The sequence below is a fragment of the Felis catus genome, chromosome B2 (genome assembly GCF_018350175.1).
Source record: "Felis catus isolate Fca126 chromosome B2, F.catus_Fca126_mat1.0, whole genome shotgun sequence".
NCBI classification, from domain to species: domain Eukaryota; kingdom Metazoa; phylum Chordata; class Mammalia; order Carnivora; family Felidae; genus Felis; species Felis catus.
In genome coordinates, this window is record NC_058372.1 from 138041420 (window position 1) to 138067189 (window position 25770).

The 25770-nt window shown below is 34.4% G+C and overlaps 1 long non-coding RNA gene across 1 annotated transcript; it reads right to left on the minus strand.

The window, feature by feature from the left end:
* Positions 1 to 22455: 22455 nt before the first annotated feature.
* LOC111560394 lies at positions 22456 to 25373 on the minus strand. Its single transcript, XR_002742128.1, has 2 exons — positions 25222 to 25373; positions 22456 to 22646 (listed from the first exon to the last, which is right to left on the minus strand). It is a non-coding gene; the product is annotated as an uncharacterized LOC111560394 (long non-coding RNA).
* Positions 25374 to 25770: the final 397 nt, after the last annotated feature.

Consider the following 25770-nt stretch of genomic DNA (forward strand, 5'->3'; position numbering starts at 1 on the left):
GCAAGATGAACTAAATAATTGTAGTTTGTGGTCATTTATGGCAAATTGTTTTTATTTTGCCTTTATTTATTAAAATAGCTTTATTGCAATGTAATTTATATACCATACACTTCACCATTTAAAGTATACAATTCAAAGGTTTGTGCATATTCACAAATATGTGCAATCAACACCACAGTCAGTTTTAGGACATTTTCATCACTGAAAATGAAACCCCATCCGTTTTAGCCATCACTGGCCTCACTGGCCCACCTTCACCTCCGGGCAGCCATTAACCACTTTCTGTCTCTATAGATTTTCCTGTTCTGTACTTTAAAATGAATGGAATCATATAACATATGGAATTCTATGACTATTTTCAAGCTTCATCCAAGTTGTATCACATACCAATACCTTATTCCTTTTTTTATAAACAAATAATATTCCATCGAATGGATATAACATATTTGTTTATCCATTCACCCATTGATTGACATTTAGATTGTTTCCACCTTTTATCTGTTATGAATAATACATCTATCAACATCTGTGTTTAAACTTCTTGGTTTTGAGTATTTCTTAAACACAAAATTAACACCATGCAATTAATGGGACCTCTCTCCTTGGAAGGCAGTTAACAGCTCTCTGCTTTAAATTAAGTATGACTGTTTGCTCTCTCCTGTCATCCCAGAAGCTTATTAAAAATCTTTCATTCAGGATTCTCCTTGGAAGATTTCTGGCATATGGATACACTTCTCCCCAAATAAAGTCATGATTAGCATACCATTTGTTTCCTTCAAGACTTTTAAATATGCAAGCAATCGTAATAAGTTTGAAATTATAAAATGTAGCAGTTATCCTACATAGAATCTTGAATTATTTTTTATTCAGGAATAAATGTGTAAATTGTCTGAAAACCTTCTATATTTTGGCATATAGCTTGGTGCCATTGTTTCACAGTTAACGTATAAAACTTTGATAAGCATTGATACATTTACATAAAGAATGACCTACATATGATTATATCCTTAAGGATTCCTAAACAAGATTTGAGAAAATGACATTTTTATATGGTATTTTTCAACATAGTAGCAAATTACTTTCTAGAAATATGGTATCAAACAACATTTTCAATAGAAGTATGTAAGATAGTCTTAATTTACTCTTGCCAATATCTAGCATCAAATGATCACATTTATTTAATATTTGACAAATTCACAGTAGAAAAAATTAGGTCTTATTTTAAATTTTCATTTCTTTATCATGTATAAGAGTGACAAGTGTCTGTGTTTATTGGTATTTTGTATTTCTTCTTTGTCATGTTATATATAATTTTTCTATACATCTTTCTAAATATAATAGATATTTAGAATTAGTTGTTCAATGCCTGCTCCCCCTTTAAATTTAGTTCCCATATAGACAGATAACTTATCTATCAATATTTACCACAGCTGGCATAAGGCTAAAAGAACCATAGGCACTCAGTGAATGAATGAATGAAATATAAATTATGTTTTTATGTTATATATAAATTATGGTTTTGATTCTGTCTCATATTTGCTGAACTACCTGACTTCACAATTTATATTTATTTTTGTTTCTATTCCATTCGGTTTCTGTTATATTCTGTAACCTACGAGAAGGTTTTTATTCAGGCATACTTAAGTTCATGTATTTTTCATTGTGATCATTTTTTGAAATTATACTGATATGTAACACTGTATCAGTTGCAGGTGTGCAACATAATTATTTGTATATGGCAAATGGCCACTACAATGAATCTAGTAAACATCAATCCCCACACATAGTTACAATTTTTTTTCTTGTGGAGATAACTTTTAAGATTAATCTTAGCAACTTCCAAATATACAATACAGTATCATTAACTAGAGTCACCATACTGTATATTATATCCCCCGGACTTGTATGTATGTATGTATGTATTTTTAGTACTCATTTATTTTACCACTATAAGTTTGTGCATTTTGGCCACCTTCACCCATTTCACCCTTTCCCCAACCCCCACCTCTGGCAACCACCAATCTGCTCTTTTATCCATGAGTCTGGTTTTCATTTTGATTTGGTTTGGTTTTAGATCTCATACTTAAGTGAGATCATATAGGATTTGCCTTTTTCTGTTTAATTTATTTCACTTAGCATGATGCCCTCAAGGTCCATCCATGTTGCTGCAAATGGCAATATTTTATTCTTGTTTATGGCTATATTATGTTCCACTATGAATAGATACCACATTTTCTTTATCCATTCATCCATCGGTGGACACTTGTTGCATGCCTTGGTTATGGTAAATAATGCTGCAGTAAGCATGGGGTTCCATATATCTTTTCCAGTTAGTTAGATAAATATCCAGAGGTGGAGTTTCTGGATCACATGGTTGTTCTTTTTTTAATTTTTGAGGAACTTTCGTCCTATTTTCCATAGTTGCTGCAGACACAATCCCACCAGCATGTGTAGGGGTTCCCTTTGGTCCACATCTTCATTGATGCTTGTTATCCCTTGTCTCTTTTGAGTCTAGCCATTCTAATAGGAGGGAGGTGATATCTTATTCTGCTTGTGATTTACATCTCCCTGATTAAGGACGTCGAGCACCTTTTTATGTACATGTTGGTCACATATATGTCTTCTTTGGAAAAAAAAATCTATTTGAATAGATGTTAATTTTTAATTGAATTGTTTTGATTGTTTTACTGAGTTGTATGAGTATTTTAGATATTAACTTCTTATAAGATATATGACTTGCAAATGTTTTCTCTTATTCGGTAGGTTACCTTTTCGTTTTGTTAATGGTTTCTTTGCTATGCAGAAGCTTTTTACTTTTGTGTAGTCTCACTTGTTTATGTTTGTTTTTGTTACCTTTGTTTTGGTATCAAATCCAAAAAAGCATGTCAAGCAAGTCAAGAAGTTTATTATCTTTTTTTCTCCTAGGAGTTTTATGGCTTCAGATTTTATATTCAAGTCTTAATCCATTTTGAGTTGATTTTTTTGTACAGTATAAAATAGTAGTCTAGTCATTCTTTTGCATGTGGCTGCACAATTTTTCCAACACCACTTATTGAAGAGACTGTCTTTTCCCCATTATATACTCTTGGGTCTTTTGTCATAAATTAATTTACATACAAGCATGGCTTTATTGCTGGGTTCTCTGTTCTGTTCCATTTACCTATATGTGTATTTTTATGCCAATACCCTATGGTTTTGATTATTTTAACTTTGTAACTTAGTTTAAAAGTAAGGAGTGTGATGCCTCCCCTTTAGTATTTGTAAAAAGCATTTTAGACAATTATTACCCAATATGATCCAATCTTTCTCATATACAAACCCACACAAACTTCTCCTTCAGCATAGGTCCAAGAAAACATTTGTCTCAGTTGATTAACATGCATACATTTATTCTATTCCTATTGAAAAATATGTAACATAGCACATATACCTGTTTTTAAATTTTTTAATGTTTATTTTTGAGACAGAGACAGAGCATGAGCAGAGGAGGGGAGAGAGAGAGAGAGAGAGAGAGAGAGAGAGAGAGAAAGAGAGAGAGAGAGAGAGAGAGAGAGAGAGAGAGAGAGAGAATCCGAAGAAGGCTCCAGGCTCTGAGCTGTCAGCACAGAGCCCGACGTGGGGCTCGAACTCATGAGCTGTGAGATCATGACCTGAGCTGAAGTCGGACACCCAACCGACTGAGCCACCCAGGTACCCCACATATACCTGTTTTGATTTAGTTTCCAAGAAATTCAGAATAAAGACAAGCTTGTAACTCTGCTATTTATTTCACTATGACTGCCTAGAAATTTCTAATCCTTCTGGTTCTTTTTTTATGACTATATTTCTCTATGTGACATTATTACACATATATAGTCTGTCTTATGTTTTGTAAGATATTTCAAATCCATTTCAAAGTGCATGAGGAAAATGCATGAGTATAATTTTGCAGCCAACATGTTGGAACAGTTTGCTAACACTCATTTATAATCTCCCCCCAGTAAAAATTCACCACAGTTAGCGTGTCATGAGTTAAGCAACTCTGATTAAATTATACAAAGCAGTCCTCCTAATAAATGTGACAGGGCTAATTTATCCAATGGCAGTTTTTTGTTACTTTTCATAGTCAACATCACGATGTGCTATCTCTTCAATTGTATCATCAAAAATTCTTGAAGAAAGAGCCCTTATACTATTTACTATTGTGAAGTATGTAGAGAACGAGCCTGTTCTCTCAGTTAATCTCCCTCAAGATTTATCTTCTCATTAGTTGCTTTCCTGCAACCAGAGTGTATAGTTAAGATATGGAAGATGGGTATCTCCTGGGAACTATAATTTCCAAGTTATCATCAGCACTAGAGAAATGGAGTATCTTTGGATACTCTTTCTGATCAACCATCACAGGAATATTAAGGACTTCACATACTGCATAATGATACTTAATTTTTTAGGACATTGTGAGATGGAGACCAATGAAATAGAAAATAAATGGGTAAAAAGAAGTCTAGAAATAGGCATTTCATGTTTCCAACTAGTGCAGTTGGACTGTAGCATGGTTACTTTTTTATGCTTTTTCATTGCAAAGGGCCCAGAGAACAAAAAATGTAAGTGAAAATTGAAGGAAATGTTCTTTAGACAGAAAGGACTGGTATACTAGGTACAATCCCAGTGATATATTCAAATAAATAGCCCATGTAATGGAGTTGATATGATACTTATTCCTGCCCAGAAGAGCAGAGATAATTGTCAGGGGCTAATATTTTTTACATTAGCTAGCTGATTCCATGTATAGAATAAGAACGATTTTCTGCATTACGAAAGTTATGAATTCACAGTATTTTGTGTGTGTGTGTGTGTGTGTGTGTGTGTGTGTGTGTGAGAAGCCACGCCAAATTTTCAGCTCCCTTTCCTGTGAAACAACAAAAAGGAAAATGTCTTGATGTTTTTGACAGACAGTATTCAGTACAGCTCAGAGTTTTGCAAGATGGTGCATGGAAATGCAGAAAGAGGAACTAAAATTCCCAACAAAAGATTAGAGTTTCTTTTTTTAAACTGTATTTGACTCTCCCCACCCAAAAGCTTGGCTACTTATTCTTAAACTGAATTCACGCAATAACTAAATTTGGAGTTTAGTGACCCTGGGTAGGCTGCCAGATTTTTCTGAGCACAATATGTTTTCCACTTAAAAAATATGTGAAATTAAAGTGTGGTTATCAATCTCAAAAAGTCAAGATGAAGATGATATATGATAATAGATACAATATAAGGATAAGGAGTAATTACTATTTTTCTCGCCTTGAAAAATAGGAAAGCCTCTGCCCTTCTTGGAGAATAGCAATGACAATTCATTTGTGGATAACACTGATAATTTATAGTTTTTTTCTTATGTATCTCAATTTTTTTTTTAATTTACGAGGGGGGTAAATTGGCAATATTTTTTTTCCAGACAAGAAAAAACACATTCTACAGATAAGAATAAAGGCTTAAGAGATTTTGTCATTCTCCCAGGGCCAATTAATGGCAGAATTTAGCTTATCCTTCTAAGTTGAGTGTTCTTCCCACCATGTTATGTTATCTAAATTTAACAGTGGTAGAGATACAGATAAAGGGTATGACACTTTTGATCACTTGGGAACTCTTGATTGATGACATATATATAACTCAAAGGGGTTTTCTAGGAGAAAAGAAAACCTGCCCTTCTCAGTAATATTGAACATTGAGTGTTCAAGATGCCAGAAGCTAATTATAAAAGGAGTTGAATAGAATCTGATAATTTTTGATCATTGTTTCTTTTGTAATCTGTGTTGCCAGTGAAGTAACTCAAATCCTATGAATGAAAGCCTGATGTCTTTATTTAAAAGAAAAGTATTTGGTATAGTCTGTCCCAAATCAGACCTGGAAAATGGCTAAGGACTTAAGGATTAGAGTTCATTATTCACAAAGTACAGCTTGTTCATGGATATTTGGGATGGGGAGATTAGTAGGAAAAAGAAAATATGATGGTTGAGGCTCATTCTCCCTCATTCTTTTTTTTTAATTTTATTTTTTAAATTTACATCCAAATTAGTTAGCATATAGTGCAACAATGATTTCAGGAGTAGATTCCTTAATGCCCCTTACCCATTTTGCCCATCCCCCCTCCCACAACCCCTCCAGTAACCCTCTGTTTGTTCTCCATATTTAAGAGTCTCTTATGTGTTGTCCCCCTCCCTATTTTTATATTATTTTTGCTTCCCTTCCCTTATGTTCATCCTTTCTGGGTCTTAAAGTCCTCATATCCCTCATTCTTTATATTTCTATTTCACTTCAACCTCATTCCATGTCCTTTCTTGTGCACATTTTCTGAGAGGGCTGTTACGTCTTTAGAATACTGCTGGAAAGTAGTTCAAAAAATAGAGACGCTTTGTGTTTTGGTGGGGTGGGGGAACTAAATATTTTCGTCAAGTGACCAACTTATTAAATGTATTTAGTATCTGTTACATGCATACACCATCAGAATCATTTCCCTCAGTAAAATGTGGATGTATTGCTTTCACAAAGTGAAGGACATCTTTTCATAAATGTAGATCACAAAGGGGGAATAAGCAAATCTACAAGTTATGGGTGTTACTGAAGTTTCAACAAAAGGGAAATGCATTTTGATTTGTTGTTGGCAATTTATGCATAAGGAATAATATATCTTGTGTAGTTCATCTTAATTCTTATGTTGTGAGGTAAAAACTGAGCCACTCACACTCCACATTACTATGTGTATTCCATTTAAGAATAAGTAGCCATACTTGGGAGGGGAAAGTCAAGTCTAGTTTAAAAAATTAACTTCAGGATAAGCATTTACTGGACACTTCCACATATCCTTTCTGCATTTCTATGTACAATCACTGAATGTCCTAGTTTCTACCTAGTTCCAGCTACCCCACTGCCTTATGGTACATTCTATTCCCTGAACCTCACACCACACTGCACCATGAAGTCCTGCCCTCTGTTCTGTCCATGCTCTAAATTACTTCTACATTTGCCACCACATCACATTCTTGACACAAACCTCCCAACCCTTATAAAGAATCAAATTATCCAAAACTCCCACTGGGTTCTAACAGTGGTTCTGAAGTCCTTCCACTATTAATTGGAAGAATATTTAAAATAATGCTCTCCTCAAACCATCTTTTACTACAATTTTATGCATTTCTTTGCTATTTTTTTTCAACTTTTTTATTTATTTTTGGGACAGAGAGAGACAGAGCATGAACGGGGGAGGGGCAGAGAGGCAGACACAGAATCGGAAACAGGCTCCAGGCTCGGAGCCATCAGCCCAGAGCCTGACGCGGGGCTCGAACTCCCGGACCGCGAGATCGTGACCTGGCTGAAGTCGGACGCTTAACCGACTGCGCCACGCAGGCGCCCCAACTTTGCTATTTTAATGAAACTAGGGTCACCTTTCGTGTACATGATGGTTTCCCTGCCCCTTAAAATTCAAAGCACTCTGCATCTTTACCATGTCTCTTTTGTGTCAGTTTTGCATCAAATGATAAAGTGTATCAGTCTTAGTTTGGGTTTTTCCAAAAGCAGACCCTGAGATGAAACATCTGTACATAGCATTTGTTAAAGCGCTTTCAGGAAAAACCAATAGGTCTGGAGAGAGCAGAACTGAAAAGGGAAAGAAACTAGGCAAAGGAACAATGTTGGGTGCAGTTGCAGCCTCGGATGGTCTTCTGGGGAGCTTGGGAGAATAAATTATACCTCCAAATATCTCTCTGCTGCAGCCAAGGAATATGGAGTTTTTTTTTTTCCCCAGAAGTCCATTTCCAGCTGTAGGTATTAAAACTTATCCTCTGAAGATCACAGATGGGAGCCATTAGCAGCAAAGGATGAGGAACCAGAGGGATACTGGGAGGAGCTGGTGCTCCAAGATGGCACCAATCTCGCTATAGGACCTTATCCTTCTTCACAGCATTAGCTCTATCTTATTTGCATTTTTATCTCCTCCTCTTAACAGGCTCTTTTTACTACATATAAAGATATGCTCATATATTCTAAAAAATTATTCTCTATAGATGTTCATTATTCTATTCCTGCCTTCTTTGTGGCTTAACTTCACAGACGTACCTTAACTCCGCTTCCTTATTCATTCCTTAAATGCAAATAATTCGATATACATTTTCTTAATAAATTAGAATAATAAGAGATCAAATTGTTATAGGTAATAAAAACTGAGATTTCAATCTATTCTTTTAAATTATTTAATCTGTGCAGTAGAAATAATGATTGATCCTGCTTGTGTCTAAAGATGGTCCTGTTTTAGGCTCCAAGAGAAAATAGCATCTCCCTATGTAACGAATGGAGATTAAATCCTGACAAACCTCAGAAATGTCCCAATAGAATGTGGCTCTCCCAAATCACACACACGGCCATTATTAGTCATTACATGCTTAGGAAATTTGGAGTGCATTTTTGAATACTCAGTATTTTTAAATTGAAAAAATGAGAACCAAGTGATTTCATGATAAGAAGAGCTACAGTGAAAACACATTATTGCTTTAACATTTTGCCTTGTGTCCAAAGAGGATCCTTTGACACTTATAAACATTCCCAGTACTGTAGCCTAGCGCTATGGTTACAGAGCAGATCACTTATCTGATGGGGCAGCCTGTATCGCTAAATGTTGCTTAGTGAGACCAGTCATAAAGTAGCATTCATTAAGTTACATTTAAATAGTAAGATCACTTATTGTCCTTTTGTTTACATCATTTGCCAGAAAGTTAAAGGGGCAAAGAAGGAAGAACAAAAATCTTATAATTTTTTCTTACTTAGCCTGTAATAGAACATAATAGGGACACTTTAAAATCAGAGGACATTGATTAAGTACAATATTATAATAGCAGGAGGATACTGACCATCATTTCAAATGAAAATAAATCCTGTGGGAGAATAGCATTTGAACATTTTGGTCATCCTGTGATTACAACTGAATAGAAGAAAATGTGTTTTGCCAAGGGTTACTTACAAGATTCCATGTCAACAACAACAACAACAAAAAAAAAAAAAAAAAGAAAAATGTGTGTATTTTTGAGAAAGTGTTAGGAAGGGAAGGATGAGAATTTTAGGAATATTTCACATTAATCATGAATATTTTCCTCTAGTTTTTATTGGCTTCTATAGTAGATATTTGACATGTGTCTAGCAACAAATTTGCAACTTCTAAAAACTGAAGGATGCTATTAAGCTTCTCCTTTGAGTTTCTGCAAAAGGATATTTAACAATCCAAAGCATATGTTTCTTTGATAAACAAGGGATCATAAACATAAATTCCTTAATAGTAGAAAGGTGTTCTGTATGATCCACCTTGTTTTCACAAGGCATCAGTCACTGAAAATAGGAATAATATTAATTACAATTTGGTATCAGAGAAATAAGGTCAATACGTCTGAAGATATGTATCCTCATACTTGTTCTCTTGCCAAACTAAATGCCTTGTGGGAAACCTTTCTAGGTCAACATTTCTTCAACTATAAAAAGTTGGATCAAGTTTTTTAAGTTTGTCTAATTCTGGCTTGATGTGACTATAAGTAAAAGTTGTCCTTTCACATTTATCTGCATAACTAAAATTTATCAATGCAACTTTTACACAGCTACCTTTTCTATAAATAATCAGGGTAGAGTGGATTCTATGACCTCCCATCTTGGAAGTGAGGTCCTAATAAAGCAAGATGCCTCTAAGACCTGGCATCATTTTGATTGGTTGGTGCCATGCTCTTGTATGATTAAGTATGTTGAACATCACATACATTTGTGAAGATATACCACTTGTGTTGGCATTCTATGAAAAATAACAATTTTTAACTGAGTCGTTAAAAAATATAGAGTTTAAACTAATCTACTGAAAAATGTGCTTAGTTTTTTTGAGTGGAATTGATGAATGTATCTCAGAAAAAATGGAGTGTCTGTGATACTTGTACTAGAAAACTTCATTTTAAATTTGATCTGCATGATAGAGCAAGTACATTTAGATTTGATATAATAACAAATAGTAATTACTTTTTCACCCTGTGTATGAGCTTTGGTATTCTTTTATTACTATTCTTAATACTCATATTATGGATTGCTTACCATGTTTCAAGCATACATTCAATGTTTTTGTGCATTCTTATATTTAACTCTAACTTTATCTAAAAAACACCATTTTATTGCTGTTTTATATGCCATGAAAGGAAAGGTTCAGAGTTTAATATTTTATTCAAGGTAAAAAGCTTGGCAGTGTCCGAGTTCAGATTCAAGGCCAGGGAATCACATTCAAGAGCCCATTGCTACTAAGCTACTTTGTTACTGAATTTCCTCTCTCACTTCTGTTGTAAAAATTTGCATACAGCCATACGGTTTGATTTCAGAAAATGTAGAAAAATGTTTTCAGATCACTTCATTCACCAAACTTGTAGACGTAAGAGTTATTATCTTTGTAAAATACATGGGTTCAATAGTGATGCTTCCACTTTCATTTCCTGTACTGGTAATTTATGTTTTCTCTCTTTTTTCTTGGCTAACCTGGTTAGAGGTTAATCAATTTCACTGACCTTTTCAAAGAGTCAGTTTTTTTTTAATTTTTCATTTTATCTATTGTTTCCTTGTCATTTTAAATAACTTCTGCTCTAGTTTTCATTATTTCCTTTTTTTCTGTTTGATGCATAAATTACAGTTTTTCTCTAATTTCCTAAGGTGGCAGCTTAGGTTACTGATTTGAGATCTTTATTTTTTTCTAATATAGATGCATTTGATACTATAAAATTTCTCTAAGCTTTGTTTTAGCTGCATCCTTAAAATTTTCATACATTTTATTTTATTTTTTTTTAGTTCAAAATATTTCTTGAAATTCCTATTAAAATTTTCTGTTTGACATATGTGCTTTTTAGAAGTATGTGGTTTAATCCCCAAATATTTGTGGATTTTTCCATCTAACAATATGTTATTGATTTCCAGTTTAATTGCATTGGGTTTTTTTCATTTTTTTTAATGTTTATTTATTTTGGGGAGACAGAGAGAGACAGAGAACGAGCAGGGGAGGAACAGAGAGATGGGGGAGACACAGAATCTGAATCAGGCTCCAGGCTCTGAGCTGTCAGCACAGAGCCAGATGCGGGGCTTGAACCCATGAACTGTGAGGTCACAACCTGAGCTGAAGTCAGTCGCTCAACCGAATGAGCCACCCAGGCTCCCCTGCACTGGGTTTTGACAGTATAATTTTTATAATGTCTAATCTTGAAAGTTTGTTACAGTATGTTTTATGGCCCACAGTGTGGCCTATCTTGGTGACTATTCCTTGTGAACTTGAGATGTATGTATTCTGTCATTTTAAGATGGAGTACTCCATAAATATCAAATAAATCAGTTTGATAGTATTATTCAGGTCATCTGTATCTTTACTAGATTCTGGATGTGTAATTTATCAGTTACTAAGAGAAAGGCATTGAATCTTCAACTGTAACCGTGTATTGAACTACTTCTCTTTCCAGTTCTGTCAGATTTTGCCTCCAGTGTTTAGTTTGATTCTTTTTAGAAACAAGTATGTTTAGAATTTTTATTCTTTAAGAACTGAGCCCTTTATCGTTATGGAATAGCCCTCTATCCCTGATCATCTCTTCTTCTAAAGTCTGCCCAACTTTCTTTAAAGAGAGAGAGAGAGAGAGAGAGAAGGAAAGAGAGAGGCAGACAGAGAGAGAGACAGAGAGAGACAGAGAGAGAGATTCCCAAGCAGGCTCAACATTGCCAGTGCAGAGCCCCATGCAGGGCTCGAATTCACCAACCATGAGATCGTGACCTGAGCTGAAATCAAGAGTCAGAGGCTTAAGCAACAGAGCCAAGCCGGCTACCTGCCCTACTTTCTTTTGATTAGTATTGGCACTGACTCTTTACCCATCTTTTTACTTCAACCTATCTAAATCTTCATATTTGAAGTTGATTTCTTATAGACAGCATATAGTTGCACTTTATTTATCCACCTTGACAATCTTGGTCTTTGAACTACTCTTTAGGCCATTTACACCTATAGTGACTATTAATATAGTTAGATTAATGTCGACTACCTTTCTGTTTTGTTTCTCATACTTGTTCTTTATTCCCCCCTCCTGTTTCTGTCTTTAGTTTCTAATGGGAATTTTATATTATTTAATTTTATCTCCTTGTCAGTGCATTTATAATTCTTTTTTTTTTTTAATCTTTTAGTGACCTCTCTTGTGTCTACAATTTACATTTAAACAATTAAGTCCGCCTTCAAATAACAATATATCACTACTTAGGCTGCATGTAAGATGTTCAACAATTTACTTGTGATTTGCTTTGATGTGGTTTTCTTTTTCTCTTTTTTCTTTTTTTTCCCTTCTATTGGGGATAATTAAACTAAATTGGGTCTGTACGTTTATTATGTTCATCAATGTGGGGAAATTTTGTTATCATTTTAAAAACGTTCTTCTGTTTTCTCTCCCTCTCTTGCTCCCTCTCCCTATTCCAAATACATGTATGTTAGAACACTTTATATAGTTCCATACATTACTGATACTCTGTTCAGTTTTTTTTTTCAGTCACTTTTTCTTTATTCATTTTGTGGGGTTTTTTTTGTTTTTTTTTCTTTATTTATTTTGAATAGTTTCTAATAATATATAATCAAATTCATGCATCTTTTCTTCTGCAGTATCTAATGTGTTGTTAATCTTACCAAGAGTGTTTTTTTTATTTCAAATACAGTTTTTCATATCTAGAATTTTTTTTTAAGTTTATTGATTAATTTCGAGAAAGGGAGAAAGCAGGGGAGGGGCAGAGAGAGAATCCCAAGCAGGTTTTGCACTGTCATCACAGAGCCCAGCATGGGGTTTGAACTCATAGATCGTGAGATCATGACCTAAGCCAAAAACAAGATTTGGACACCTAACCAACTGAGCCACCCAGGCACCCCCATATCTGGAAGTTTTATTTGGATCTTTTTTATTTTCCATTTCTCATCTTCATGATCATGCTTTCTTCTGTCTTCTCAAACAAATGGACCATCTTTATAATAGCTGTTTTTAAAAACTTACTGAATACTTTCTTTTTAATATAAAAATATATTTTATAATAAAAATGCATTCAAATTTATATATAGTGAAATGAAACAGCCTCAGGGATATAATTGGACAAATACATACAACCATGTAACCATCACATCATCAAGATGTAGAACATTCTTACCTACTCAGAAGGTTTCCTGTGTCCCCTTCAAGTATATACCCTCATCACCATATCTACCACACTGTTGATTTAAATCACCCCAAATTAGTTCTGCCTGTTCTTAAACTTTGTATAAATGCTCTCTTTTTGCATGTAACATTATTTTCAACCTAATGTTTTTTGAGGTTTATTCATGCTGTTGTCTGTGTTCATAGTTCAGACCTTTTCATTGCTGAGCAGTATTTCATTGTATGAATATATTCCAATGTGATGTTTACGTTCGAATTTTGACAAATATTTGTAACTTTTGACTCTAATGAATAAATCTGTTATAAATTCTCATGCATTAGACTTTCGGTGGACGAATATTTCTATTTTTGTTGAGTAAATAGTTATAGATGGAGTAGCTGGACCATAGGGCATGGTTTTGGCCAACTTTATAAGACACTCTAAAACTTAATTTCTTTTACACTCCCGCTGGAAAATGTCTGATGATTCCAATTGTTCCACATGCTCATTAATATTTGGTGTTTTCAATTTTTTGCACTTAAGCTACTCTAGTGGGTACTAAGTGTATCTTGTTGAATTTTTGATTTGCTTATTTTCTTTTTTTATTTTTTAAAATTTCTTAAATGTTTATTTATTTTTGAGAGAGAGAGAGAACACGAGTGGTGAGGGGCATGGAGAGAGGGAGACACAGAATCCAAAACAGTCTCCAGGCTCCAAGCTGTCAGCACACAGCCCAACGCAGGACTTGAACCACGAACCATGAGATCATGACCTGAGCTGAAGCCTGGCACTTAACCAACTGAGTCACCCAAGAACCCCATGCTTATTTGCTTTTTTCTAATCACTAATGATGCTGAGTGATTTTTTGGGAACTTACTTTATTGTGTTTTTATTGGATTTGCAGAGTTCTTCATATATTTTGGATGTAAAATCTATGTCAGATACATGTTTTGTGACCACCAGTGAAATATTTGATTGTTTATTTCCTTAACAATGTCTAGTGATAAAAGAATTTTTAGTATTGATGAATTTCAGTTGGGCAATTATTTGGGGAATTAGTGTTTTTTTGTTCTCTGTGAGAAATCTTGACTCAGCCCAATCTTTTAATGGAAATTTGAATAGAAATAATTGTTCACATGCAGTTATAAGGAATAACACAAAGAGATCCCTTATACACTTCGCTCAGTTTACCCACATGCTGACATTTTGCAAAACTGTGGTATAAAATCACAGACTTTTGGCACTCATATAATCCACTGATTTTTTTTTCAGATTTTGATTTTACTTGTACTTACGTGTGTGTGTGTGTGTGTGTGTGTGTGTGTGCGTGTTCATGTATTAAGTTCTACATTATTTTATCACCTCTATACTTCCTATATTCACCACCATAGTGAAGATTTTGAACACCTCCATCAATAAAAAATCCCTCACGTTGTTTTTTACTGATGGGAACATAAATTATTTCTTATCTTGAGCGAGTTCCAAGAAGTGTTTGACCTTAACCTATTTGCCCCCAACAAATTACTGGTTTCTAATCCCTGGAAACCAGTAATCTGTCCTACTTTCCTGAAATTTTGTCATTTAAAAATTTATATAAATTTACGTAACATTTTAAAAATGTTATATAAATGGAATAATACACTATGTAACATTTTATGATTAGCTTTTCACATCCATATTCTATTCTTTTATATTGATGAATAGCATTTCATGGTATGTATAGACCACATTTTGTTTCATCATTCACTTGAAGAACATCTGGACTGACTCCAGTTTCTGGCTACTAAAAATTTACTATGAACATTTGTGCACAGAATTTCGAGTAGTTACAGCTACTCAACACTGCCATTTAGCACATAAGCAACATAATCTTTAATTTCTCAGGCATAAATACCCAAGGACACAATTACTGGGTTGTATGGCAATTGCATGTTTAATTTGATAAATGACCAAACTCTTCTCCAGAGTGGCTGTACCATTTTACATTCCCATATAACCCAATTTCTCCATATCTTCACCAACATTTGTTGTTGTCATTTTTTATTTAGGCCCAATATGTAAATGATCTCTATTATTTATGAATCTCCTTCTGCTGACCAATGATTTTTTTTGTTATAGACGTTATTTTCTTTCTTTGCAAGTCTGCTGATTTTTTTTTATTGCATCCCATTATTATGAGTTTTACATTGCTGAATGCTGTTTTGTTATGTCCCTTTGAATTCGTCCTGCCATGCAGCTAAGTTACTTGCATCTGTTTGATCCTTCCGAGACTTGCCTTCAGGCTTCCTCATGATGGATCTAGAACAGCAGTTAAAGTTAATTGAGACCCACTACCCTTTTGAAGTCTTTTCCCAAATTCCTTATACTAACAAGGTCTTTACATTCAGAGTGGTGGGGACATAAATTATTTCTTGTCTTGAGTGAGCTCCAAAGAGTGTTTGAACTTGAAACCCAGGAAGTGTTCCTTTTGAGCTGAATCCAACAACTTTTGCTATGCAATGTTTACATTATTATTTAGCACATATATTACTAGTTTTTGTGACTTCTTTGATACATACTATATTTAGAAGTATGTTGCTTAATTTCCAAACATTTGAAGATTTTATAACTATCTTATTCTTGTTAGCTTAATTTGTGATTAAAATATATGCTATATTATTTTGATCCTCTAACATTTGTGAAAACTTATTTTATGGGCCAAAATATGAAAAAAATTAGTAAATATTTTATGTACACTTGAAAAAATTCTGTGATTTAAGTGTCATAATTCTATTTTGTAATTTGTTTGAATTTTACTTATACTTAGTTATTCTTTGATTTGTATAATTATGATACATTAAAATCCCACAAACTGTGAATGTATCTATTTTTCTATTTAAATCATTACATTTATAATTTTCGTATTTTGAGTCTGCATTAGAGGTGGCAAACCTTTTTTGGCAAAGGGTGAGTTAATAAATATTTTATGGTTTATGGAACATATATGGTCTGTATTACAGCTGTTGGTATACATTATTAGAGCATACAAATTCCTAGTAAAGTTTTTGACCTTAAAGTCACATTTATCCGATATTATAAAGCCACATCTTTCTGAAAGTGTAGGGATAGATGTGATACAGTTTTGCGTGGAGTATATTTCAATTTTTCACTCTCATTTTCCCTGTCATTTTAAAATGTGACTCTTACAAGCTGCATATAATTGGCTTTGTATTTCTTTTTCTTTTTTTTTAATTTTTTTTTTCAACGTTTTTTTTTTATTTATTTTTGGGACAGAGAGAAACAGAGCATGAACAGGGGAGGGGCAGAGAGAGAGGGAGACACAGCATCGGAAACAGGCTCCAGGCTCCGAGCCATCAGCCCAGAGCCTGACGCGGGGCTTGAACTTACGGACCGCGAGATCATGACCTGGCTGAAGTCGGACGCTTAACCGACTGCGCCACCCAGGCGCCCCGGCTTTGTATTTCTTAATGGGTCTGTGAATTTTTTACTTTTACTTGAAGCAGGTAGCCCATTATATTTAATGAGATTACTGAATATTTGAGTTTAAATCTACCATATTAAAATGCGTCTTGGGGCACCTGTGTGGCTCAGTTGGTTAAGCATCCAACTTCAGCTCAGGTCCTGATCCATGGTTGGTGGGTTTGAGCCCCACATCAGGCTCTCTGATGTCAGTGCATTGCTCGCTTCAGATCCCCTCTCCCCCACCTCTCTCTCTACCCCTCCCCTGCTCATGCTCAGTCTCTCTCAAAAATAAACATTTAAAAACAGTTTAAAAATGTGTCTTGTATTTTCTAATTTATTCTATGTTTCTTTTTCTCTCTTATCTAGCTTTCTTTTGGAATAATTGCATGAAATATTATTATTAAATCTTTTCCTTTGTTAGCTTGTCAGTTGTACATATTTTACTACTCCTTAGTGGTTTCTCTAAAGATTACAAAATGAAATCTTGACTTATTTCTTCCTAATATAAATTAGTACTTTTATTACTTCACAGACTTACAAAGATTTTCAAACGCTTTAAGTACCCTTGCCTACTCCCACATTTGCACCATTTTTGACATGTAGTTTAATTTAATTTTAGATCATAAAAGACTTTTTATTATTCTGCACAGTCAATATTCGTTTAAAGGTATCTACACGTTCACCCCTTATTCTGTTCTTTATTCATTTCTGTATTTCTCTCTTTATGACTAGGATCATTTTCCTTTCTCTCAACAACTCCCTTAAGCATTTTCTTTAATTCAATTCTGCTCATTGCCAACTTTCTTAAATTTTGTTTGTCTGAAAACATCTCAATTTCATCTCCATCTTCCAAGGATATTTTTGCTAGATTTATAATACTAGGTTAATAGCTATTTTCCTTCATTGTTTTAAGTACGTCACTCAGTTTTCTTCTGAATTTTGCTGCGTTTTTCATTCAGTTATAATTCACTCTATTAACAGTTTTAGCTTATTAAAAGTAGTAATCTTGCCCTTTCACCTCCACATAATTCAAACCTAGAACAATGAGCTAAAAAACTTAGAATATTTTGGCCCCCATGATTGCCAAGGAGTCAACAATACAAGACTGGATCCAGGGCACAATTGATATCATAGTGAGTCACTCTCTATCTCTGGTTTGATTCTTTCTATGTTTATCCAAGTTTGTTTCTTAATACAGCATGAAACAAAAGTATGCTCATAGATGGACCAGATTACAACATTTCCATCATCAATAATGGATAAAACCTTCTTGTTTTTCGCTAATATCCTAAAAGACTTAGATCAACTTTATTTGTTTCCATGACCATCCATGGTTCAATCATTATGACCAGAGTGATGGGGTAATCATTATGGTTGAATATACCTTGGTTACATGTTTATTTAATATCTGTGGTTAGTAGGGGGTTCTACAAATGAATGAGTATGGTATTAGCAGAAAGAAAAGAGAACGTACGTAAGTACATCACATAAGGATACCATTATTTAACTAATTTATATGTTTTATTAAGTTGTATGCCAGCTATTTCAGAAACAACTGATAGAATATATGCAGATACAAGTCAGCTAGCTTCCATGTGTCTTTAATAAATCACTTGCATCAGGTTCCTCACCTTAAGATCTATTTCTGGCACCTAAGAGAATCAGTAACAAAAATGGTTCTAGAAAATAGACTCTGTGAATGACAGATATTGGATCACTCATTGTCCAGATAGCTGTAAAGAGCCCCATTATGTAGTTTTTGATGAGGTATAATTTGAATTGCCAAGGACTGGTCAAATTGGTGTTGCTTGGTACTAATTGGTGAAACCTGCCCATTGGAGAATCTTGCCTTTGAAATGGAAGAGATTCATTGATCAGCCCCTAGTTACAGTAACGCTTTTAGCTGGCCAGCTTAAAGCTCTCAAAATAATTTTAACTTTGAAACAATGTGGACTCCATTTCAACGGAGTGGGTTTTGGACATGGAAAAACAGCAGAGAAGGGACTTTTATTAATTTATCCCTATAATTTTAAATAGTGACAGCTTTGGTTATTCTAATTATTTTTAACTTTTAAATCTTTTTTTATTATATTGTTGCCTAAATATTCTAACAGACAATAGCCATAAAGGCAGATTTGTTTTTATCATTCCCAAGTTTAAAGAAAATGCCTTTTTAATTTCACAATTTGTTATGACATTTTAGCAATTTTTTTCGAAAATAACCTTCCCCTATTAAATTAAGGAAATTGCATTTTATTGCTGGTTGCTAAGATGTTGATTCTTATATCATTATAAGTAATATATCTTATCAAATATTTTTATGCATCCTTGAGGCTGACCACACATTATTTCCCTTTTAAAATTGTATTATTAAGGGGAATTCAAGGATGACAATCAACCAGCTTTAATTTCCTGGATATATTAAACTTAATTATACTATATATATAGGTGTGTGTGTCATGAATATTCATATATAATTTTATTTTATTTGCCAGGATTTTATTTTTTTTAATTTTTTAACGTTTATTATTGAGATTATTATTGAGAGACAGAGAGAGGCACAGAGCGTGAGCAGGGCAGGGGCAGATGGAGAGGGAGACACAGAATCCGTAGCAGGCTCCAGGCTCTGAGCTGTCAGGGCAGAGCCTGACGTGGGGCTCGAACTCAAGAACCGTGAGATCATGATCTGAGCCAAAGTCGGACGCTTAACCGACTGAGCCACCCAGGTGCCTCTAATGTGCCAGGATTTTAATATAACTGTGTGTCATGTTCAAATTGAAACTAGTCAATATGTCTCCATTCTCATAGAGAAGTATTGTACCCAACTGATTTAAGGATGAAGTTTATACTAACTCATAAGAAAAAATAAGAATGATTTTCACTTTTACTCTCTGGAACATTTCACTTAAGACTGAGATTATTTCTTCTTATGTATGCTGACAGGCCAGCATAATATTTTAGACTCAGTGGAGATTTTCTAAAATATTGACATAAATTTTTTTAACGGTTACTGGTGTATTTTGGTCTTTTATTGCTTCCTTAGTTTTGACATGTGTCTTTATTCAAAGTCCATTTCATGTACATTTCCAAATGTATTGGCATTAAATTCTCTTCTGATTTTTAAGGGATATGAATTTTATAGGATTTTACAGGATTTTATCTTATATCTATAATCAAGAATCTCACCATTGCTGAATTTATTTTTTGATCAATTTTCACAGTTTTATCTATCTTATTAGTATTTTAAAAAACAGCTTTAAAGGGATTATTAATACTTTAATATGTCTGTGTTTTCTGTTTCAAATCTATGCACACTAGAATTATAATTTTCGTCATTCATTTTCCTGGAGTTTATCTCATTGTCCTTTTTCTAATCTCTTAAATCACATACGTAGCTCATTAATTTTCTTTTATTTTTTAAAAATAGTGTAAACATTTAAGTTAAATGCAATCTTGCCCATATCTCTACATTTCTTATTTACATTTTGATGTCCTCTTTGACCAATTGGCTTTTTATGAGTATGGCTATTTATCAGTATTTTAGAAATCCCAAAGGTCTGATATTTTGTAATTCATTTCTACTTTGATTTTAGATCATAGAATAAACTCTGAGCGGTTACAATACCTTAATAGTTACTAAGATACGTGTTTGTTTCAAGAGGCAAATTAAGGCTCGGGCTTTGTCTTTGCCAGGAATTGATTAACACATGTTTACTTCGGGAACTTCACAAGCCAACAGCATACAGGATAATGCCTCTTCATAAGCCAATACAGAAATAACATACTCCACACCAAAGATAGATTAATCACACTGTGGTTCCAGGCAAGAGGAAATGAAAGGAATAAAGTCCAAATATGGTTGAGGTCTATATTTATAGGAGTAGATACTGGGGAGAGGCTGAGCCATTGAAAGCTGACCTCCGGTTGCCAGCACAAAGTAAAAGTCCTCTGTTGCTAGGAAACAACCACCCGTTGTTGACAGGCAAAAGGATCTCTTTAGTGGGCAGGTTTTGATCACTGCCAGTAAAAGAGTTCCATTTTACTGCGCAGGAGCTAATTGCCCCCAAGGTCTTCAGGAGAGTTGTTTAGATCAGCAAAGAGCCTCCTTGCCCAGACCCAACCTCAAACAGTTCTCACAAACTCTGGGTTTTTACAGTCCAGATGTTTCCTTACCATAGATGCTTCACTGTGTTTTTTATTGATAAGCCCAGCAGGAACCCTCAGCTGCTGAACTATTGAGAGCTTATTAATGACAACGAATGAGATGATGCTACCCTGTCTCAGCTTAGTTTACTCCTAATCAGAACAGCTTTACCTTTAAAAAATTTTTTTAAAGTTTGTTTTGAGAGAGAGAGAGAGAGAGAGAAAAAGCACGAGTCAGGGAGAGACAGAGAGAGAGGAAGAGAGAGAATCCCAAGCAGGCTCCGCGCTGTCAGTGCAAAGCCTGATGCAGGGCTGGAACCCACCAACAGCTAGCTAGTCGGAGGCTTAACGGACTGAGTCACCCAGGCACTCCCAGAAAAAGTATACTCCTAAGAAAAAATTTTTTGTCATGAACAAGTGGATTTAAAATTATATCAGCCATTATATAACAATAAATTTTTTGGCTCAGTACACATTTAAAAAAATTTTTTTTAACGTTTATTTATTATTGAGAGACAGAGAGACAGACAGACAGAGTGTGAGCAGGGGAGGGGCACAGAGAAGGGGAGACATAGAATCTGAAATAGGCTCCAGCTCTGAGCTGTCAGCACAGAGCCCTTCACGGGGCTCCAACTCACAAACTGTGAGATCATGACCTGAGTGGAAGCTGGTCGCCCAACCAACTGAGCCACCCAGGCGCTCCAGGGCTCAGTACACATTTAAATTTTGCAAATATACCATTGTTTGCAAAGAATGTGTTTATTCTGATTACTGTATGTAGGACGTATATGCTCATGAGATAGTTCATTAATTGTATTTTACAAACTTTCTATACCTTGCTTATATATTTGTTTACTTGATATTTCAAAAAATTTTATCATAAAATCCCCTGGTTATGATTTTTCAACAACACCTCGTAATACTAATAATTTTTGCTTAATTAACACAGTGATATTAGGTTCACACATATTTATAATTTTATTGTCTAATGAATTGTTCTTTTAAAATATGTACTAAATATCTTTAACCCAAAATTTTCCTTTTCTTTCAAAGTTTAATTTGTTTCTACTGTGGCTCAACCAATTTTCTGTTGATGATTATTTTCCTGCTGTATCTTCCTGTATTATTTTGTTTTAAAGTTTTCAGTGCCTCTGTATTAAGAGCCTATAGCTTGGTTTTAAAAATCTAATCAGACAAACACTATCATTTTATAAGCCAGTTTGGTCTCTTCACATTTATTTTATTATTGATGTATAAAGATTTATTGGAACATTGGATTGGATTTATTGGAACATCGGATAAAGATTTTTTTATGAACATTGGATACTATTCTTTTGTAGGTCATTCTTTTAATATTAACACGCCATAGATGTTTCCATTTAAATCACGTATGTGTTTTTGCTGTCTTCAGTATCTATTAGTCTTGAGCATGCCTGCAACTAAATGCTTTTAACTCAAATCAATATAATTCTATTTTAATTATATTGTTTTTGAAGGCTTTTGTGTACATTTTTCTTAACTTGGCTCACATATGTGGTATAGCTTTGACCTAGAAAAATAAATATCCTTTAGACTGTGTTGCACTTTGTGATATTAAGGAACTAAAAATTAGGGTTTCTTTAGGGAAGAAATCCACTTTTCACTTACTGAGTATAATAAATAGAGGTAAGAATATGAATTTTCATTATCTCTTTAATTGTTAATCAAGCATGTTCTTGAAAGACGACTACTTAAGAACCCCTAATGTAATCTGATCAGGGATAAGCAGATCAAATGGAGTCACTCCATTTTATTTCCGTTATCTAGCATTTGTTGTTTCTTTGACCATCGGTAGAACTGACACATGAAGATAAAGACAATGAAACCTGTGGGAAAAAAATCAGTATGTTAAAATTTAAAGAATTGAATACATGTAACTTTTTGCTCTTCAAAGTGAGTTTTGTCTAAGGAAGAAGAGAAATGAGTTATAAAGAATGTCTTTCTTAAAGATTAATGGTATTAAACCCATAGACAGAGCTAAGAACTAGAAAACTATGAAATCAAGCAGAACCGTCCTTGTCCCTTTTTCCCTTTGTATGTCAAATGATATGAAGGTCCTCTATTTTTTTTCTTCCAAGATTTTAATTAAATTCAAGTGAGTTAACATATAGTGTAGTATTGGTTTCAGGAGTAGATTTTAGTGATTCATCAGTTACACGTAAGACCCAGTGCTCATCACAAGTGCCTTCCTTAAGGCCCATCACCTATTTAGCCCAACCCCTCACCCACATCCCCTCCAGCAACCCTCAGCTTGTTTTCTATCTTTAAGAGTCTCTTATGGTTCCCCTCCTTCTCTGTTTTTAGATTATATTTTTTCCTTCCCTTCCTCTATTCTTCTACATTGCTCTGAAACACTGTTCTCTGCTCATATATTATAAATGGACTCACTTCTGTTCAAACATATCTGTCCTCTGAAAACTTATTGATTTCATCAGAGTTTGATTTCTGCCACTTAGACCAAAGTAAAGGCAATAAAATATTACCTTCATCACAAAACATTGTGTCTTAGTAGTCCCTTGATATTTTTTGGTCCTGAATTATCTATCATAACTTGAATATAATGATCATCAGATAAATTATTATACATTAATTTATATTGTTTGTTAAGAAAATGCATATGTGTATTTTAATATTTTGATACAGTATGGTAAGATGTTTAGAGAAGACCATTTTTATTACATTTTTGTTGAAGTAAAACATGAAAATTATCAATTGCTCTTCCTGCTTATAATGGTTTATATGAAAACCATTGTGTTATTGAACTGTGCTATTATCTTATCAGGGACCAAAATGCAAATGAAATGAGTTAACAGTAGGTTATCTGACATTCCTGTTCCCTCAAGATGGTTGAAATAAACCCAGAACCTCAGAATAATTAGTTGCGTCTTCTTTCACTTTTAGACATGTCCCAAATTGGATAATAGGTCATATGACCACTCTAGGTAACAAATACTTGTGATAAATAACTTAGCATATTTAGATAGGTCATATAAATTGTAAATTTAAATAAAGTTTATTGTTCCAAATATAATGAAGAATGTGTCGAAAAATAATTTCTCATATCCAAACCTTTGAACACTCAGAATAAAACACATCTGGCCAATTTATGGATGAAGTTTGTAAAACCAAAGTTGGTGCATATTTAACAAAATAAGACTTCATTGGTAATCCAGGTCAAAGGATAGACAGGAATTACATATCTAAGTTTTCTATAAAACTATTTGGGGATGAGACATTTACTGATGACAGAGTATCTGTTGCTTATCAATAGAAAGCAAAACTCAGGTGGAAAAGACACAATCTACAATTCGTAGTATAATTTCTGTATTTTATGATGGATATTATGTCCTTTCAGTTCCTCTCACTATAAATCCATGACCCTGAGGAGTTCATGAAAATGTTGTTGTTTATAGAAGTTGAGTTGTTTATTTGTCATCAATTAATTCAACAGATATTAAAAATTTTTTTAATCTTTATTTATTTTTGAGAGAGAGACAGCGTGTGAGCAGGGAAGGAGCAGAGAGAGAGGGAGACACAGAATCCAAAGCAGGCTCCAGGCTCTGAGCCATTAGCACAGAGCCCAATGTGGGGCTCGAACTCACAAACTGAGATCATGACCTGAGCTGAAGTCGGACACTCAACCAACTGAGCCACCCAGGCGCCCCAACAAATATTTGATAAGCACCCAAGATCTCCAAGAATTGTGTAGGTTGTGAGAGAAATCGAGAAAAAAATTATTTACACTGCAAATTCTACACTCTGCAAATATTTATTCACTCTACAAATTCACTCTATACTCTGCAAGTATTTATTGAGTGACCAAAATGTTCTAGATGCTTAGGATACCTCAGTGACTAAAACAAGTCCAAAAGTCCCCAGTCCTTGGGAAGCTTACACTTTGTAAACAACAAATAATAAAAATAACAAGTAAATTACACTTTATGTTGGAAAATAAATAAAGCAGCATAAGAGAGACTGGGTGTGCAGGAGGAGTTTCAGTTTTAAGCAAGTCTCACCTAGAAGATGTAGGAGTTGTAAAAATGCAAATAATATATTTCTCAATACTCTTCAGATTTTATGTTTGGATTGCTCTGTGCAAAAGGGCTCTGACATTGAAATAAGGGATATTAAAAGAAGACACTTGGGAGTACATGTCGCCAGCAATTGTGACACAATTTAACTTAAATCTGTCTGACACTATCTACCTGGAGACAGAATCACCGCATACAGGTTAAAGGTTCTGTTTTATAAGACCGATCCCTGACCCCCTTCAGATGCAGAGAGCAAGTCGAGGCTGTTGTTACCTGTGCTTCTGGCTATAAGTCAAAGGGCCCCATAACCCATTCCTTGGGTCCAATTAATTTCCTAGAGTGGCTCACAGAACTCAAACATTTTACTTACTAAATCGCCAGTTTATGAGAAGATATAACCTAGAGTCAGATGGAAAAGGTGTGTAGGGCAAACTTTAACATCTATGGTAACAGCTTGAAGCTTCCCTGCACCTTTTGGGCACACTACTCTTCCATCACCTCCAGGTATTCACCAACCTGGAATGTCTCCTAAGCCCAACACTCTAATCCACGTGGTAGGTTCCCCTGGCAACCAGCGTCCCTCCTTAGTGACTTTCTAGTAGTCGCAGCATTAGCATAAACAAGAGTGCTTGAAAGGAGCTCCTTATGAATTAAAAAAAAAATCCATTTCACTTGTACTGCTCTGGAGCTATTTCAGGAACTGGGAACAAACTAAGTATTATCACAAAAGATGCTTCTATGACTCTTACATTGAAAATTATAAAAGCTCTATGCTAGGAACCATGATGAGGACAAATTACATATTTCTTATTAGAAATCACAGTATCAGGGTGCCTGAGTGGTTTAGTCGGTTAAGCATCTGACTCTTGGTTGGGCTCAGGTCATGATCTCCCCGTTCCTGGGATCTAGCCCTGCATCA